This window comes from Muscardinus avellanarius, assembly GCF_963383645.1.
Source record: "Muscardinus avellanarius genome assembly, chromosome: 2".
NCBI classification, from domain to species: domain Eukaryota; kingdom Metazoa; phylum Chordata; class Mammalia; order Rodentia; family Gliridae; genus Muscardinus; species Muscardinus avellanarius.
Window position 1 is genome coordinate 5,035,187 of NC_137787.1, and position 20,227 is coordinate 5,055,413.

General features: G+C 54.5%; 1 protein-coding gene across 2 annotated transcripts in view; it reads right to left on the minus strand.

The window, feature by feature from the left end:
- Window positions 1-20,227, minus strand: part of AGAP1 (ArfGAP with GTPase domain, ankyrin repeat and PH domain 1) — a gene marked incomplete at both ends in the record, with an annotated part of 517,572 nt that overhangs the window by 356,110 nt on the left and 141,235 nt on the right. The window lies entirely within an intron of this gene.

Here is a 20,227-nt window from a genome sequence, read left to right on the forward strand (position 1 = left end):
GCTGAGAGGTCCACTTCCACATGGAGACAGGGGTCATCTCTCACAGCCAGGGTGCCCAGAACGGCCATGAGCAGGCCCCCAAACACCTGCCGCTGCTCCCTGCAGCGCTGGAAAAGCAGGCTTCCCTGCTGCTACTGCAGGGGCCTCACTTCCATGACAGCATGGGAAAGTGTGGACCGCCTCCAGGACTGCCTTGAGGAGGCGCAGGCGCACACGGGTCCTCGTCTGCTGACCCAGGTCCTGAAGCGCCAGGCCAAGGCGGGAACGAGCGAGGCTCCGCGTTGGCCCTGGGGAGTCACGCAGCTGCCGGGAAGCAGGATGCAATCGATAGGGTTCTTCACTCTTTGGAGAGTATTTCATGGCCCTAAACACTAATTTGTCCATAAACGGCTCCAGGAGGCTTATTACTTGTGTATTTATTTGTTTTGTGTGTCTGGTACATGAGATTGAACCCAGAGGCATTCTACCTCTGAGATACACCCTATCTCAGATACACTCTGAGATAAACCCTATTTTTTTTTTTTTCTTTTGGAAACAAGGTCTCATTAAGTTACCACACTCTGGCCTGAAATTTGAGATCCTCCTGTCTCGGCATCCCAAGTACTGAGATTACAGGCATGAGCCACCACTCCTGGCCCCCGGGGTTTTATTTTATTTATTTATTTATTTTTATTTTTTGGTGGTACTGGGGGTAGAACCTAGAGGCTTTCTACCTCCGAGCTACACTCCCAGACCTTTTTTATATATTATTTAGAAACAGGGTCTCACTAAGTTGCTGAGAGCCTCACTAAGTAGCTGAGGCTGGCCTCGAACCTGTGTGATCCTCTTGTCTCAGCCTCCCAAGCGCGGGGATTATTACGAGCATGCGCCATCACACCTGGCGGGCCCAGGGTTTTAAACAGGGAAAGACTCCAGTGTTGGGGACCCCACTGAACCAGTGGGAATTGAAAGGGTTAAAAAAGACTTCGGAGGGGGAAAAAGCGTGTGTCCTGGTACAATGTTAGGGTCATGAGCTACAATATCGCACAAAGTCAATCCTGGTTTCCTCTGCTAAACAGACCAACCACCTGACCACTGTCAGCAGAAACCTTTGTATAAATATGTCAGGTTTTGACTCCAAGAAGCCCCCAAGCCAAGGCACTGCTCGAGTGTGATGTCCCACACGCCCCGGCCTGAGCCAGCCTGACTGATCCAGCCCGCCTGCTGGAGCCGCTCGGGCCCTCCACAGGCACAGCCCTCTCCGGCTGGTCCTCCCCATCCCTCTCACAGAGCCGGGTGAGGGCAGATGCCCGGTGATCCCGGCTACCTCCGTCCCTGTCTGGGCCAGCCACAGGACACAGGCCAGTCTTCAGCTTCTCCTCTCCCGGCCTCGCCCTCAGAGCTTGTTAGAAACCCCACCCCAGACTCAACATGCAGAGTAGAGTTCATCCTTGAAGCCCGGAGGACGAAGTGCTGAGCCTTCGCAACTTGGCTCTATAAAACATGGGAGGGATAAGGAGAATGTTTACGTCAGGACAGGTGTGATTAGCAATTCTGACACAGCCATGCTGCTGTAACAACAGGTCCCAGACAACACTTGCCCAGCCCTGCCAGGAGAAGGGCAGCTGCCAGGGTCGGGAGACCGACGTCTGGACGGGGGTTCCTAGCCACTTCAAGCCGCAGAACACCGCCTTACAGCAAGGTCAGAATCCTAAATGTTACAAGGCTTAATTAAAGCTTTAAACTAACTTTAAGGATTCTTTAAAGCATGTTAAAATGAAACTGTGGAGTCCTTGAAAATGAAAATGTTGAGAAAGGGCATCTTACGAGAAAGTGTAAGGTAGGAATTGCCCGGGAAATGCGTCTGTGAGTTAAACCACAGCCTCTGGCCCGGGATGCTTCATGGGAAAGCCATTGGGCCTATTGAAGTCTGAGTGCAAATACATGTCAAAAGGTCATTTTTCTTTTTTCCTTTTGGGTAGGGGATCGGATTCAGGAGAATTCTACTGAGTTACACCCTCAGTGGTGTTCACGTTTTTGTTTTGAAACAGGGTCTTGCTGAGTGGCTGAGGGTCTAAGTTGCTGAGGCTGGACTCAACCCTGAGACCCGCCCGTGTCAGCCTGCCAAGTAATCTCGGTACTCACTGAGATTACAGGCGTGTGCCGCTCTGCTCAGCCTCAAAAGGTAATTTCCACCATGCGGGCCTGGGGTGCAGCTCGGTGGTAGAGTGCCTGCCCTGGGAATGAGCCCCAGGAGGGCCCCACCTCCCCTGCGCAGCTCAGATGCTGAGGGTTACCAGGCTCAACCTCCACATCAAAGTTAGGATGAAGGTGAGAGGCGCAAACAGCCTGCCCTGATGAAAATAAGAAAGACATTTACGATCCATGGGCTGGATTCTCGTCATTCCTCTGCTGGGAGAAGCTGGCCTGTCAGTTTTCATTCCATTAAGAATCGTAAACACAGTCCATAATATTTTCTAATTCGTGGTGCAATTAATGTTTAATAATAAGGGACGGCTTGATAATAGGCGGAAATGAGTGCAGATGATTACCACAGAAGGAGCAATCAGAAGGAACACCTTCTCTGCTGCTTTCAAATTTGGTCTAAACAGAGACTACGACATAGGCAGGAATGTGGAGACATGGGTGGCTGCTGGGGCCCAAGGTCATTCATGCTGGGCGCAAGGGCAACAGCACCTGACACTGCCAGGGGCAAGGGCTAGGCGGACACCCGTGTGGCGAACGACTCCCAAAGCCCCTGCATGAGGGCGCTTAACAAGCCAACCAGCCCTTCCGGCCCTCGCTCAAACCCACACCACAGCCCTGGGCAAGTCCTTCAGTCTCCAGGGGCTCGGTGCCTTCATCTACAAGCCAAGATGGGGGCCTCAGCTCCCTCCCAACCCCTGTGTACTAGATTCTACTCTGTGGACTATTTTTCCATCCACCCGCAGCTGTCTGGTACCCGGGCAGCCCAGCTCCACAGGCCAAAGGGGAGGTACAGGAACCTGGACCCCTCACGTGGCCCTGAAAAAACAAAGCCGGGACATTCTTCTGTACAGGCTAAGGACCAGGCTGGAGAGCCAGCAGGAGTGATTTTTCTCAGAAGTCAGCCTGTAGCCTGGGTGCAAGACTGGGCAGTAACTTCACAGAACCACTGGCAATTCTGGGGCCATGTCACAGGACTAACACCAATACGGCTGGGCAGGGCCGACCCTCCCCATGGAAGGCCTCCATGACCACATCTCCTCCCACAGCCTGGGCCACCGCGATGCAGGACGCACAGAAGCTGAGACCCTGCTCCACCCTTCATGCCTCAATGTCCCCAGGGTGCTCTGTGGTCTCCTGCGACTGCTGGGACCCCATTGCTCATAGGTGGATAAGTTGGGGTCATAGCAGGAGTGGAAATTCCAAAGCAAAGCCGCCAGGTGTCCTCCGGTGATGATGGTACCCAAGCTGGCCCCCCACAGCCGTCCCACCAGGCACACCCCTTCTCTACCCAGTGGCATTCTACCTCTGGGCGACACCCCCAGCCCTATGTTTCATTCTTTATTTTGAAAAAGGTTCTCACTAAGTTGTGGAGGGCCTCACTAAGTAGCTGGGGCTGGCGGTGACCCTGTGATCCGCCTGTCTCGGCCTCCCTAGTGCTGGGATTACAAGCGTGCACCGCCATGCCTGGCTTCACCCTCCTCTGCTCTCAGGACACCACCAGCAGATCTGTGCTGGAAGGGAGCTGCAGCATCCAGCTCCTTGTCGCTGCCACCAGAACACCTGCCACACTCGACCTGCAGGAGCAGAGGCTGATTTGGACGTGGGGTCCAGGTCTCAGTCCACAGTGGGCGGGCCCCACCACTCTGGCCTGAAGTGAGGCCGATCATCATGGAGGGAAGGGATGGTGGTGGAAAATGCTCCTCTTGTGGCAACCAGAAGCAGAGAGCAGCGAGGAGGGGCCAGGACAAGATAGAGGCTCACACACACAACAGCCCCAGGCACCTACCACTGCCCCACTGCTGGCGGTTTCCACCTCCTCCCAGTATCCATTCAAACATTAACCCACCAACTGGATCAATCCACTAACATGGTTACACCTCTCATGATCCAACCACTTCCCCCAAGCCCCACCTCTGGGCATCCCTGCATTGGGATCACGCCCTCGACACACAAGCTTTGGGGGGACATTTTGGACCCAAATCACGGCAGGAATCCAACCTGAGGTCCACCACAGGAGGGCTGACCATGGTCCCAAGCAGCAGCGTCAGTGGCCCCTGGCAATGCCACGGGGTGTCTATAAAAGAATCCCGGGCTCCTCCTAGCACACTCCCCAGGAAGGGCAGCCACCGTGCTCCCTCAGGACCTTGGTTACTGAGCAGGATGGTCCACTAATCCCATGAAGCATGTGCCTGGCCTCTGGGCCACCTTCTTCCCTTACCCAGCAAGGAGCCCCAGCTGCACCTGCGCCCTCCACCACGCCTTGATCGGCTCAGAGACACGGCACACGCACTGCTGTAGCACCCCCACGCTCGGGCATAGTCCTCCACCCCACCCAACTCTGGCTTTCCACGGGAAATATTCTGTGATGAGTTAAGTATAATACACAGGGCACAAAAACTAGGTCACAGACCGTGCGCCACCCACACGCGAGTCTGTGCACCAAGCAATTCATTAGCCTGACAGCCATGAACTATCACAGAGGAAAGCAGAAGAGAGTCCAGCAGACCTGGCCACAGCGGCTGTCTGTCCACTGCTGGGGCCCCGCGCTCCCTCTTTGACCAATGTCTCCCAGGTGTAACTGCTGCTTTTGTAATGAAGGCAATCGAGGCGCTTGCACAGACAGAAGTGGTTGCTTTTCCCACCTCAGAGAACTGAAGCCGGATGAACTGGCCCGCCCACCTTGCAAAGGAGGCTGCAAACCATGGCGCCTGCAGAGGCTCGCCTCCGTAGTGGGGACGCCGAGAAGCAGGAGGGAGGAGGACACACGGCGAGGGGCCCCATTATTCTCCACTTCTCATTTTACACACCACAAATGTCAAGATGCTTAACTGGTTTTAAAATTACAAGGTCTATTTAATAGAAAAATAACAGGCAGAGAACGTTTGTTCAACACAGATACTCCCCAACAACAGGGAGGTGCACGGCACCGCCCACCACGGCCAGCTGGAGCCGTCTGGGCCGCGGGTTCCGCCAGAGCTCCACCGCATCGCGGCTCGCGTGAGCCTCATTCCCCACGACTCAGACATGTTCGCTTTCTACTCCCGCTCAACTCCTGGAGAGAAGAAGAGTGCCACACATCTAAGCACAAGCAGGGCGAGGTTATCAGTGATGGCTTGCCCCCCAAGGTCCCAGGGGGAGTCGGGGCAAGGCAGCCAGGGCCAGGTGCTCTCGGGAAGCAGGAGCCCGCAAGCGGAGCTCGCTGGACTTCCTGCTCCTTAGGCTGCCCTTCAGGCCACCGTGACCCCTGGGCAGCCGGGAACAGGACCCCACTATGCATGTCTGTCTGAGGACCCCCAAGTTTTGGCTTTGGAGGCGTAAAAGCCAAAAGCCTCTTGGGTGGCTATTCAGAGACTCTGCACTCAGGTCGAGCGTACCGTTTCCCAATTCACATCCTGGTGAGGAAGCTTTGTGATCTTGGTGGCTCTCTCCACGTGGCGCCTCCCCTAGCTTGCACAGGACTGGGTCAGCTCTGCTAGGGGCGTGGCTCTGGGTCCCCGGCCTGCCTGCCCCGGCCACATCCCTAGGCTAGTCCCTTTCTACTGCTCCCTTCCCTGGAGGGGCGGGGCATGGTGAAGGCCTCGCTCTGGGCTGACAAGGAAGGATGGAGAGAGGAGGTGGCCCAGAGCAAGGAGCCCTCTGCAGATGAGGAGCAGCCCAGAGCAAAGGGAGCGACCTGCTGCCTTCCTGCAGCGACCGCCTCCGGCACTCAGCCACATGTGACTGTGTGTCCGTAACGTGGCCACCACAGACCCCAGTGTGGCTGTGTAGAGAGGAGGAGGAAGGCAGGTGCTCAGAAGCCAGCCACAGGCCCCAGGGCCTGAAAGGTGGGAGCAGACTCAGATGATGTCTAACTATGGTGCAGATGAAGAGGAAGCACTCAGCACCCAGGACGACCTCCAGAGCTGAGGTCCCTAAGAAGGGGCCACGCCCCAGAACCAGCGGGTCCATCCTCCCCGGCCCTGCCCAAACCGAGACAGCAGAACTGGGGTGGGGGTAAGAACCTCCTTACGAACCCCTCCCGGTGCTCCTGGCACCCCCACCTGAGCACTCCGAGATCCTGAGCTCGCAGCCCACTTGGAGAAGAGCCGGGATGAGCAACTTCCAAGAAGGCTTCTGGCGTATCTAAAATAGCAGCCTGGAGTCCATGCCAAACCCTCAGACCAGGCCCAAAGTGTCTATACGGCTGGATTTAGAACTCTGAAAATAAAACCATGGATTTCCACTTCTCAAAACCAATACTACAAACAGACTGGAGCAAAAACAAATAAATAAATCACAAAGAGGAAACACAATGACTTCAGCCAATGACAACACAAGCACAAGATCCTGGCCCCGCCCCCAAGCAGACCGCGGCCAGGAGCTCAGCGCTTCTCCTGGGTGGGCATCTAGGTCCCCAGGAGCACCAGCACCGGGCCAAAGCGAGCCCCATCGACTCTGCCCCTGCCAGGGCTGCTGAGCCTTGGGCACCTGAGCTGGCCCTTCTCTTGGAGAAACTCAGAACCAACCACAGCATCCTTCTTAAAGATCACAGCTAACCGCTGTGCCCAATGTTTCAGATACACGGTACCAAACTCTGGCCTGGGCTCTGCCCTGGGGTCGAATGTAACCCCAAGAGCCACCCCATCCCCCTCTGGCTCTCAGATGCACCACTGTTTGCACAAGGCACTCTGCCTGACTCTGTCTTTGTGATCCAAAATTGTCCTGTTCTGCAGCTCTACGGAAAACTCATCAGTCCGCTAATTCCTGCTCAATACCGAAGTGCGGGATATTGTGCTGGGAATTCTATCAGCCTAGGAGGGGCAGCTAGCTGCCAGGCGTGCAGTTGAAGCAAAATCACCTTTCCCTTCACTCTTTCCTGCTCCGGGAGATGCTTGCAGGGGCACGTTGGGTGGAGCCACCTATGACGGCAGGGGCAGGGGTAGCCCAGAGTTTACGTCTTTTTATTTATTTATCTATTTATTTATTTATTTATTTATTTATTTTTGTGGTACTAGGGATGGAACCCAGGGTCATTCTACCTCCAAGCTACACTCCCAGTCCTGTCTTTTTATTCTTTATTTTTTGAAGCAAGGTCTCACTGAGTTGCAAAGGGCCTTACTAAGTAGCTGGGACTGGCCGTGAACTGCGATCCTCCTGTCACAGCCTCTTGAATACTGGAATTACAAGCGTGCACCACCATGCCTGGCTCTGGGGCTTATGTCTTAATCTCTCTATAGACAGAAATCTCTATAGGCCTCTACCTACATCTCTCTCCACAGGTCAACAGGATTAACCAGTTATCTATGGGACAATAATCCACTACACAGGCTAGGACCCACGGTGTAGTGATGTCGATGAATCGTGTCCGATGCACCCAGCCTGGTACGCATGACAGGGATGTGGCCGCCGCCGCTGACATCACTCCATGTGACACAGCAAGAAAACCAAGCTAAGAGCAGGCACCACAGGTTCCATTCCCTGCACACTTGGGCTCACAAAGATGCACACGGGTCCCCAAAACCAAAGAAGCAAAACAAGAGCTCAGACAGGTAACGTCCCGATAGACCAAGATGAGGAAACAGCTCTGACCTGACTCCCCAGGGTCAGAACAGAGGTCAAAAGGGACGTCTAGGAAGCAACCTTCCAGACAGAACCCACATCCCTGGGGAAGCGGGCTCTCCCCCAACACACACCTAGCAACCTCATTATCCGGACCTCCCTCACTCCACTGCCATCCCAAACCCCTGGTGAAGTCCTCTCAGTGAAGTTAAATCACATCTGATTTACTGATTGTGGAAACAGTCAACATGAAAAGCTAGCTGGCAGGTCCCAGCGACACTGGTTCTAAAAAGAACCACCTCGAATCATGCAACGTGTTTATATCACTCTGTTTTACCGAATTAAACTGGTCTGCATCTGACAAATTTGCTTGGAAACACAGATTTTAAACTGCTATCTAAGATGAATGACCTTTTCATGATTCACTCGGCATTATGCACACAAATCCAATCGTCACCCCCACAGGTGCGACTGTGGTAAATGAAAAGTCACGTTTCAAAGGCCTGCGTGGGCTGAAATTACCAAGTACAAAAGGTATTGGTTAACGCTAGCCACCTAGGAACACGAAAACTGAAATCGTTACACTGACGGAACCTGACGGAACCCGAGAGCTTAATCTCCTTCCAAGGGGTCGATATCTATTTTAGTCTTTAAAGAAAAGGAAATGCCAGGAAAGCCTCCTGTGGTGTGGAAAATTAACTGCCTGAAGAATGCGAATCTGTTTGATTGCAAATGCCCAGATTCTCTGCTGAGAAGAACATTCAGCTTTTGAGCTAGGGTTTATCCTCCCATTGAAAACAGGGGAAACTGAGGCTGGGGCTGCTATCAGCCCCGCCCACCTGATCCGAAGCCCGCGTGTGTAAGGAAGTGCACAGATCCGCCAGGACTGAGAGGAAGGGCAGCAGGAAGAGGACGACCGAGCACACAAGGTGCCTCCCGTGGAACCAGGCCTGCTAGAGGAGGCGCCCTCTGCTGGTGGCTGGGACCCAGCTCCTGCTCCTGTCAGGGCCTAACCACAAGGGGATCTTTTTAGGACCCTGCTATGAGAACAGGTGACCTTAGAGACCTTAGAATTTTTATTCTGGGAAGCAAAGATGTATGACACGGAAGCAATGCCTTCCCAAATCATGGGCAGAGATGACCTCCTGAACGAATCCCATCGCCAAGTCACACCTACCTCCTGGGGTGGAGGGTCCCACTGTCCCCGCCCACCTGACCTTCCACTCTCCTGGGACCGGGCCTCTTCCTTCCTGCCTGGTACCCAGCCCAGCAGGGGGCCTGGTCTACATCAGCCACCACTTGGAGACTTCTGCTTAGCCTCATCACCCCTGTACAATTTCTTAAGAGCTCTGAGCTACATACTTTGTTTTTAACAATGAAAAAGCAATGCTCACTCTATGGTATGATGGATCATGTCTTCAAAATGAAAATGAAATGCTCATGGGTGTGCTGCCCAGACTTAGACACCTCATTTAGGTGGGGAAAAGTGAGGGCTCCCCTCCCCCCAGCGGTCCTCACGACCCTCTTCTCAGGTCAGGGCACAGAGCGCTGAAAACCAGAAGGGCGACAGATTGGCACTGGAGGTGAGCAGGGCCCAAGTGATCCCCTTGAGCAACAGTGGAGGCAGTTCAGGAAACCAGGGAGGGGACTCAGTGTGAGCTAGAGAGGGACACGCAGCCCGTCCTGCTGAGCACCCAAAATAGAAAGGTACTACTGAACACCGGGGAGGAGGGGAGGAGGACCCAGAACACATGCCAAGACCAGACGGGCATCGGCCAGGCCTGACCAGAAAGGACTTCTGGTTGGCTCCTTCATAGGACCTCTTTCTTCACCGCCACGTGAGGCGGTGTCCTCCCATGTGACACCGTGACTCTCAGCGAAACCCCAGACCTGCACAGCCCCAGCACGTACACCCTCAAGCCTCCCGGCATCCCCACTACAGGGGACGGCCAGCTAGGCCGGGGACACAGCGTCCAGGGGCAAGGTCTTCATGACGTCACAGGCAATCGTATACCCCAGCCATCCCCAAACGAACTGGCCCCGTGACTTGGTAAATGCCCGGCATGACCCCAAATACCCTCACATCCCCGGGCACTGGCTTGGACCATTCTGTTAGCTGGCCCGATTCCTCAGCTCTAAGGAGGTGCCATGATGGAGAAGCGGCACCCCCAAGCCATGAGACTCGCAGCCATAGCTCCAGCTAGCACGCAGGCAGAAGCAATGGCAAATGGCCAGCACTGTCACAGTGAAAGGCTGCGTGGTTTCATTTGCCAGCAGTTTCCCATCTCCACTCCAGAAGAGAGAAAACCTGCTCACAGACAGGCTCCCTCCAAGGAATCGCCACACTCCCCTCACTTCTGAGACAGGGCTCTGAGCCCGACACTGCAAGCTGCTGCAAAACAGGTGGTCCCTCTAGTGCGAGAAGCAGTCTCAAAAAAAGCCTCAGAGATGCCTGATTCCTCGTGATTACGAGGAAGAATCAGTGCAGAGCCTCGTGTGCCTGAGGGCCTGGGTTCCATCCCCGGCACCCTGGGGTCGGGGGTGATGATCTGGCCACTGATCAGTTTTACCCAGCCTAGAGGGAATCCCAAGCCTTGCTCCTTCACTAGGTCAAGATGGGGTGGGCATCCCTGGTGCCCTAGAGAAAGGTCTCTCCTCAAAGTAGCAGCAAGGTGGGCTCTGAGACCTGGGCAGCACACCCTCCAATCCAGAGCTGCTTCGCCTGCCTAAGGGCTCATCCATACATTTTCACATGTTATTTATTTTTTAGTACTGAGGATTGAACCAAGGTGTTCTACCACTGAGCTCTACCCCCCAGACCTTTTCTCTTTTTTACTTGGTGACAAAGTCTTGCTTAAGTGGCCCGGGCTAGCCTAGAACCTAGAATCCTCCTATCTCAGACTCCCAACCACTAGGGATTGTAGGTGTGTCCCACCACACTCAGCACAAAATTTAAAATTTTAGCAATCTTGTTCAAATTAAATGCTAAAAATCCTCAACTTGTTTTATCATCTTTAAATTTTAGAGACTTCATACTTCATAAATACTAAACACGATACATACTTAGTAAAGTCTGAAGAGCACTCCCTGAGAACATGGTTCATTTGCCCTCCATCTGTCCATCCGTCAGCTGGTCTACCCGTCCAGGACGGCAGCGCGGCGGGGCTCATGAGGTTACCAGAGGACACGGCGCTCACCCCAGCCTGGGAGAAGCAGCGCACATTTGGTTTCCCCGGGAACGTATGGCAGCCATACGCTGCAAAGTAACAGCTCCGTACTCACACGCGGCAGAGTGTGGGCAGGCCAAAGGGGTAGAAAAGACAGCTCTGTTCTCCCTACTTTAAGGAACAAGGGTTAGCAATAGTTTTAAAAATGGTGAAACTGAATGTCAGGGGAAAATACTGAAAACAAAATACACAGCTAGCTTACACTTGGCACTCCACGATAGAAGAAATCACCTGGGCGGGTACACAGGTCACGGCAACCACAAACGCCAGCATACCCGCACGTCAGACAGATCCGTCTTCAGGTCTTCTGCAAAACACGACAGGTAACAGGAATCGAGCGAGGTGGCGGTGGCGGGCTCCGCAGCTAGATCCCGCTGCCACATCCTTTTGGTGAGGACGCAGCGGAACAGGGGGCCGAGGGCGGTGACGAGGCCTGTGGGTCGCCTTGCGGCTCAAGACTACACAGCCGGACTACACGGGCCTCTGCTCCCACCCAAGATGCTCCGCTCTGCCCAAGCGGCGATTTAGAAGTGACCCGCAGGAAGAGCACTCTATTCTCCTCTCCTGCTCCACCGTGGAATTCATCACTCATACACCTGGAACCAGTTTTTGAGTCCCAGGCGCTAAGAGAAAGCAATCAAGAGGAAATGCTGTAAGAGAATCAGATTAAGGTCTGGCTCTCCATCGCCCACCAGCTGGACGCCCAGGAGCAATGAACCAGGTCTGTGAGGAGCTTTGCAGCTGAAGCCGAGCCCAGAAGGCCTGCCAGAAGCCTGGGCCCTGGGCAGCTGCAGGGGAGGAAGCAGAAGGGGCAGGCGCCAAGTCCCCACTGCACCCTCCCGTGAGCTGCCAAGGCGCTCGCCAAGTCTCAGGTGAGCAGCAGAACCTAACAGAAGCCCGGGGCGGGAGGGAGCGGGTGAGGCAGGAAAACACCCAAAGAAATTCTACACCAACTTATGTCTGGGAGGAAGCCACTCCCTCAGAGGATCAGCCACAAACTTCACAACCTGAAAACCGGAAGGATTCTAGAAAACAAGGACCAGACTTTGAGATCATCAATCGAGAACCCAGACCACAAACACACAGCCCTCCCACGAGTTCCTGATGGGAGAGCCCGTGCATGGAGGCCCCAGCGACGGGGACCCTGCACCTAGGAAGACGGCCTGGTCCAAAGTGGGAAGCTGCGCTCCTGAGGTCAACTTTCTGGTTTTCAGTAACTCCCCCTGCCCCCAGCCACTCCGTAAGTGTTATTAAGTCCTGTCAATGACTGTGTCTGTTTCAAGGCTTCCAGAGTCTTCCCTGAACCAGATCATGAAAGTAGGACTAGCATCAACTTGTGAAGTCAAGAGACAGCACTCTCGAAACGCCAGGATTCTGGTTCTGGAACTGAGATCGCCTGAAGAACTTAATGTCTAAGTGTCTTGGTGCCGCTGATGAGCTGCCCCGGGCAGGGAGCGCCGGGGGTGCAGGGGCGCATGCGCACAGCCAGCAACTGCGCCCGCTTCTGGGGCACAAGAATGCAAGGCATGATCTAGCTGGGGGTGTTTGTTTGTTTGTTTGTTTGTTTGTTTTCTAAAGAGAGAGTTCATTGGCGCACAGGGGCCCAAACTAGAAAAACTAGGTGAGCAAAGCCTCTCCCATCACCCTCCACCAGGCCAGGGGTGGCAGGGCTGCCGGGGCTGGTGGCACTGTGTACAAAGCAACTCTCAAGGTCCTCAGTCGGCAGCCATGGCAAGCACAGGCCTGGGACAGCCATCTCCACCGGTGGCCATGAGCCCACGGGCGTGCGCCTGCTTCCCACGGCGCCCGCGGGGGAGGCAGCCTTCCTTACAGGACGCCACGTCACGTAAGATCTTGCACCCAAGCGTCTCACCAGAAGCAGATGAAGCATTCCTTCACCATTCCCAGTGAAGGACAGTGTAGGAAGGACGCATGTCCCACCTGGCTACAGGCGAAGGAGGGGTGGGGGGCACGCTGTCTTCTGGGCCAGGGAAGCTCGCTGTAGGGCTCTGCTGGGATGTCAGGACTGAAAATCTACTAGAAGAAGAGATCACAAGAAAACCAAGGCCAAGACCCATCTTTGAGTTAAGACCAGCCAAATGAACAGATGTGCACTGAGGTCTCTTAAATGCTAGAAGCATCTATGTGAACAGGAAAACGGGCTCTCAAAGGTGAGTCAGGGAGGTGCGCAGTGAGCGGGCTGACTCCCCGACCACCACCCACAAACAAGCAAACACCAACACGACGACTCCAGGCTGAGCACGACCTAGGCCAAACCGACGGTGGCAGATGGTCCTTCTCTCAAAATAATGAAAAGACAATAATCTCCCCTCTTTTTGCTAATCTGCTGACCTTAATACCGATTCTGTTCTTAATCACCTGGCGATACTGCCACAGATGTACGCGTTCTATCTCAATCACGGACTATCTTTAACAAAGAAAAAACATCCCCCCATTTTCCCATTATATTTACCACTCATCATAACACTTTTCATTATTATTTCAAATCATTAAAGAAAAAAATAATAGCACAAGGCCCTGGGTTAGATTCCCCTTACCCCTGTGAGGGAGGTTACAAGAGAAATCTTAAGAAAAACAAACAAAAAAAATGCCAAAAATATAAATACATTTTTAAAAAGAGTATACAAATAGTAATGTCCTTTTTTTTTTTTTTTTTTTGAGGTACTAGGGATGGAACCCAGGGGCATTCTACCTTCGAGCTGCACCCCCCCCCCAGCCCTATTTTTTTATTCTTTATTTTTGAGGCAGAGTCTCACTGAGTGGCAAAGGGTCTTTCTTAGTGATGGAATTAGTCAAAAGGGTCTGGGGCGGGACTGGATGCTTCGGAGTTGACCACAGAAATCCCAACCAGCTTGCAGGTGGGGAGTCCTAGCCACCTGGTAAACGCCTACTGATCCTGCAAGGTCCTGTTCATTTTACCTCTCTGCGGAGCTTCCATTAACTCCTTCCTCCACTCAAAGACATGTGCTCATCTTTTGTGTCTCTGCGGTTCTCTCCCCAATTTCCCCTACAAACATTCACCAAGAGTCGATGTGCCACGCACAGAGCCCTGAACAATGAGAAGCTTATGCTTGGTGCCCGGCCGGGGCTCCTGTTAGAACTGGCAGCCATAAGCAAGGTCGTCAACACACACTGGATGGAGTGAGTTCTCTAATGGAGGGCTGCTGTGCAGAGACACAGTCACATCTTCCCCTAGGTATCCCGTGGCTGTGATTCATCAGAGCTTCTCAATCTCCCCAGAATGCTGCTGACCTCTGGACACAGGAGCCCTGCTTTGCTCCACTTAGCCCCAGTACCCTGCTGCCTAGCAATTGCAGAATACACCACACGCTCAATAAACGTTTGCTAATGCATTAGAAAAAGATGACAACTTAAGTTTAAAATACTACAGTGTTCCCCAGGCATGCTAACATAGGCCTGTAATCCCAATACCTGGGAGGCTCAGACTCAGGAGTACCGCAGGTCAGGGCCAGCCTTGGCAACTCAGCAGGACCCTCAACAACTTCCTGAGACCTTGTTTCAAACAAACAAACAACAACAACAAAAAAAAAAAAAAATAGGGCTGGGAGTGTAGCTCAGAAGTAGAATGCTCCTCGGGTCAATCCCTAGTATCACACACACGCGCGCACACACACACACTCATCTGTCAATTGTTTATACAGTTGTCAACTGCATAGCCAGTGGGCAATTTGTCAGTTGTGTACAGGGGGCCTATTAAAAGCAGCTCTGTAAAAGATGCCCTTTTTGCTCCTTTGGTGGCAAATTCCAGCCCAGATCATCATTTGAAGTGTCTGCAGGTTACCTGTTCTGAAACATGGCTCTGTGCTGGAGAAAACAGACTCTGAGACACAGCCCAAACCCCAGCGGCTGCTCGGCAGGTTCCCTGGCTGACCTTCAAGACCACTCTACCAGCACCCCGAGTACAGGTGCTCTGTGCCGGGAGAGCAAGCGAGTCCAACCCTTAACAAAAGAAAGAAAAATAGAATCCCTCTAAAATTGCTATCTGGAGTCATAAAAAGCAAGTGAACTCTAAGAATATTCAGCTTCAATAAAGAAGCCTGAGACTGCAATCAGTCCAAAATGTTACCAATGAGAAATTCGGTTACATAGTTTCATTACCTACACTGCCTTCTCAATGACAAATCAAGTTCAAAACAATGTATCAGGCTGTATCTCTAAAGGGCTGTTTGTTGTTTATTTTAGATTCTAACAGTCTATCACCCTGCAGTAATTGAGTGATACAAATGGATGGAATCAGAAATTAAGGAACAAAAGCCACTGATAAAATACGCTGTCAAAAATCATTTGTAAATTGCTCATTTGAAAAGCTAGCCTCAGTCAGGGCTATCAGTGAATCATTTCATTGCTGTAATCAATCCTCCCAGACAGCAAAAGCACACCCTGACGACAGCCCTGGGTGGGCAGCGGTTCCAGGTGTAAGCAGGCAGCCCCGTCAGCGCTGTCCTTTGGGATGCAATGAGCATGCGCTGAGAGCAGCAGCCTACAGTGTCACGAATTCTCTGTTTGATCTTCCCTTGTATTAAATTATACTTGTATCAACAGACTGCCCTCAGAGGTGTGTATCAGGTAACACAAAACTGCCCTTGATGTGACACGGGTCTCTGAAACGTCTGCCAGTACATTAACAGCTACGATGCTTACGGAGAATCATGGACCTGCCCTGGAACTCTGGGAGGTGACTGCTACAAGTTGGGGGGGGGGGGGGGACAGAAAAGGGTCTGCACGGAGGGGCTCCAGCAGGATGGGAAAGCGCAAGAAAATCATCCTCGACAGCTGGTGTTCAACCCTTCATTGTAAATGCCTGAAGTTAAGAATCCAGGAAAACCTCCCCTATCCATATCCATAAGACTCTCACTATCATGTACAGGGAGGGAGGGAGGGAGGAGAAAGAGGCATGGAGACAAAAAAAAAAAAAAAAAACTAAATAATGTTGTGTTGCATATATGAATGTTTCACTGACTCTCATGATTATGTACAATTAAGTACAGCAGTAAACAATTAAATACAGTATGCCATGATGACCCACACCTGTAACCTCAGTACGTGGGAGGCTGAGATGGACGGATTGCAGGTTTGAGGCCAGCCTCAGCAACTTAGTGAGGCCCTATTTCCAAATTAAAAACAAAAAATAGGGCTCAGGGTGGGGTGTAGATCAGAGATACAATGACCCTGGGTTCAATCACCAGTGGCCCCCCCCACACACACATTAGTAATAATAAAAAAAAACATAGGAAATGCAGAAGTGTTCACGTGGGAGCCTGTGTGTATGTTTTAATATAAAACCATCTTGCGTCCCTTATGCTAATAGGAGCATCTTATCTATAACTGAGCATTTAATTCTAAGAAGCCAAGTAGACATTTGGCATAATAATTAATGTCATAATTATTTAATGTACTAATTAGTCTGATTAAAATTATTTTCCTATGACCAATTAGAAAATGTGATAGCTTCTTTTCAAAAGAAGAACAGATCCTAACAGAAGGGAAATGTGCTCCAAGTGTCTGCATCTCTAATTTGCTTCAGATTTCTGTGAACTCCAGATTTTAGAATATTAAGAGCGAGGTGGCAAGGCAGCCAGTAACGTGCCCCATGATGGGGTCTGCAGGGGCCTATCTCAAACTCAGAACCAACACGGTCCAAGAATGACTCTTTTGTTCATAAATGTTTGGCAAACTCTTTGGGTGGCACAGCCGGACTTGAGCTGACTAGAGGCTGCTTCTAATCGCTCTTTATCCCACAGCGATGTGATCATCTCAGGCCTTGCTATACCAGATCAGTGAATTATCTCAGGGCGCGGCCGACCTCACAGCAGGTATTCACAAGTATGCACAATTCTACTTTCCTAAAACCCCAAATTTCTGAGTTCTGCAAACCCACCTGGGCCCGGGGCTCCGTGGACTCCGCAAGCCAAGCTTGAGCTCCAGGACATCCGAACATGACCTGGGGGACATGACTCGCCAAGATTCTGAATAATTTATGTTCTAGGAAGCGAATACATTAAAAACTGGAGAAGTCCAATAAAACATTGAAACGCAAAAGCTGAGGGTTCTGCGACATTTACCTGGCACAGGGACAGTTCTGGCCTCGCCAAAAAGAGGAAAGACAGTACGGCCTCGTTTTTTCCAAAAGCAAGGATTCTCTCTAGGTGAAAGGTGCCGCTTTTCTTTTTTTTTTTTAATGACCACCTAGAACTTAAGAAAAAAGTGAGTCCTAGAGTTCTAAGTGTGCGCTGACACCTGGTCCATTAAAAAATGCAGTGTTTCTGCACAACCCACGATGCCAGCGGCCCTGTCCCAACGCAGACCCATGATCCCACCGTGGGAAGGGAAGGCACACGGAGCATACTAGCATTGCTATTAACTCACACGGCCACCCCCGCACTGGGGGGCTCAACACACCTCACGCCTCCACACCGCAGAGCTACTTCCAATCCATTTCTTCCAGAAAGGAAAAGACAAAACCTCAAACACTGTCAACTTGTATCAACAGGTGCCACAATGAGGCATGTTCATTCTATATCATGCCTGTGAGCCCCCTACACACACACACACATACAGAGAGGGGGGGGGCACAGAGACACAAGTACCCAGGCAGCTAATTACTATTTTCTACAAAGTCCACAAGAACAGAGGTGCAAGCGTGCTATTACAGGGAGAACTGGGGCCTTCAGATTCCAGCTTCCTCTGGACACAAACAATGGCAAAAGCAATTTCACACAGACCAACTCTTTGAACAAAATAGCTAGCGCCACTCTCCACTACTTTAAGAGTGCACAGAGAGGAATGGTTGGACTCAACCTCTGTGCCTTCCAAAGTCAATGCTCCAAGGCGCGGGCACACGGCCCCCCCCCCAAGGCCTTTATTTTTATTTTGAGACAGGGTCTCACTAAGTTGCCAAGGCTGGCCTTAAACCTGGGATTACAGGCACGTAACACTGCATCTAGCTTCCAAGGCATGTCAAAACAAGGTGTGTATGGCAAACCAAACCGACCCATCCTAGCCACAGGCAGCCAACTTCCGTCTCTCCCCACCGATACAGCACTCATATGTGGACACAGCTACACACGCACCGCTCGGGCTCGGCCACTCGCTGCCACGTTCACGGCATGATGGCGGTGTGCCAGCACGTGATGCTGTCCTCAGTCTACCGTAACACTCCTGCAGCGAGGGCCATGGTCCCTGTGCTCTGCTTGGCTTAGTACACGCTCCAGCACAGGCTGAGCGCAGCTGAACCCGCTAGCCAGGCCACGGACACACTCCAACCACCTCCACCCCACGCAGCAGTGCTCGGTAATGGGAAGGATTGTCACAGTGGACTTGGGGGTGGTTTGGCGTGGCTTTCTGCGTACAGCTGCAGTCCCTGCAGGCATACCTCCCTCCTACGTGAGGAGGGCAGCACCCCAGCCTTTCCCTTCGAGAGATGGGCATTTTATAGTATCTGGAGGCACCTGACCTAGCTGCTCTCAGGTTAAGTGATTCCTGCAGAATACTGCTGCTCCTGCCTTCCCCTCGCTCCCCCCCCCCCCGCAGCAGGTGCAGGAGAGCAGGCCAGGGGCTCTCACTTTCCCGCCGGCTGGCTTGCACACATTACTAGCAAAGAATCCTGTCCCAGGCTTGCCTTCCCATTGAGATCCACTTGGCAGAGAATCTGTGGCGCAGGGGCCTAACTCCCTGCCCCTCCGCCCCCACCCAGCTGGTGGGACCAACAGGCGGGCGGCACCTGGAGGGAGGGGTGTGGACCTAGAGCTGCAGCTGCGCCAAGCCTGGCTCTCCGCTCCACGGGTATCACAGCGGGGCGCACAGCAGGGGTGCAGAGGCTGCCAGCCCCTGGGAGAGGCTCGACCAGGCTGTCTCTCTGTGAAGCTCGCCATGGCCCGGGGCAGACCCAGAAAGGCAGGACCACACAAGCCAGGAGCCGCGGGCCGGGGCGGTCAGCAACAGCCACAGAGCGGCAGTACGCGGCCACTTCAAGTCGGCTGGCCTGGGGAAGCAGGTCCCCCCACTCCCAAGCCCGGTGGGCGCCGGGCCGGGCCCCACCGCTCCCCTCGCCGCCCGCGCCCGCCGGCCAGCCGCCCACCTCTGCGCGGGGACCCGTCGATGCTCTCGGCGCTGGACGAGTGCGTGTCGGCCGGGGCCCGGCGCAGGCTGAAGTAGCCCCGCGCGCGCGAGGGCCCCCCGCCGCCGGGCGCGCCGTCCCTGCGCGCGAAGATCCCGCTGAAGAAGCGCAGCAGCCGGTGCTCCGAGGCCGCGGCCCGCGCGCGCTCCAGCCGCTGCAGGTCGCTGTTGTCCAGCGTGCGGTTCTTGGTCTTGCTGCGCTCCCAGCGCTCCAGGCCGGCGCGCGCGGCGTTCTTGCTCAGCACCTCGCCCACGTCCAGGGTGTTGCGCTTCTCCGCGGGCTCCGGCGCGGCCTCGGGGCCCGGGTCCGCCTCGCCGGCCAGCGCCCAGGCCAGGCTCCCGGAGCTGCTGCGGCGCCGCCCGCCGCCCAGGCCCGGGCTGCGCGGCGCCTCGGGCTCGCTCCAGTGCCTGAAGCTGAGGCTGCGCCGCAGGGGCGCGGCGCGGGCGCCCCCCACGTCGGGGCCGCCGGGCTCGTCCGCGGGCTCCGCGCCGCGCGCGCAGGGCCGGAGCCGCCCGAGCTCCAGCTGCCCGGTGCTGCGGGTGCGGAAGGCGCGGACGTCCCAGGCGCGCGGCCGGGGGTCGCCGGGGTCCTCCTCGGCCTCCTCCTCCTCCAGGAGCCGGCCGGGCGCGTCGGGGGAGCGCGCAGGCCGGGGCCGCCAGGCGGGGCGCGGGTCGGGGCCCGGCGCGGCCAGCGGCTCCTTCCGGACCATGGTCACCGAGATGCGGTACACCGTCTTCCGGGGGGGCGTTCCGCGCGGCATCGGGTCCGCGGGCGGCGGCGCGTGCTCGCCGCTGCCGTCCAGCAGGTACATGTCTCCGGGGGCCGCATCCAGCGCGCCCGGGGCCGGAGAGGCGAGTGGGCCCACGCCCCCCGCGGGCAGCGAGGCCGCAGCTCAGGCCGCGGGGACGGCGCCCCTGCGGCCCGGGTGCCGGGGTCCGGGCCCGGGGCGCCGATCCATGGGCCGGCGGGGCCGGGTGGGCGGGCGCGGGCGGCGGTCAGGCGCGGGGACCGAGTGGCCGGCAGGTGCGGCCGCGGCGCGCGGGGCCCAGGGCGAGCGGCGGCGCCCGCGGCTTCATTGTCTAGGGCGCGGGGCCCGTGCGCATCTCCGGGCCCTCTC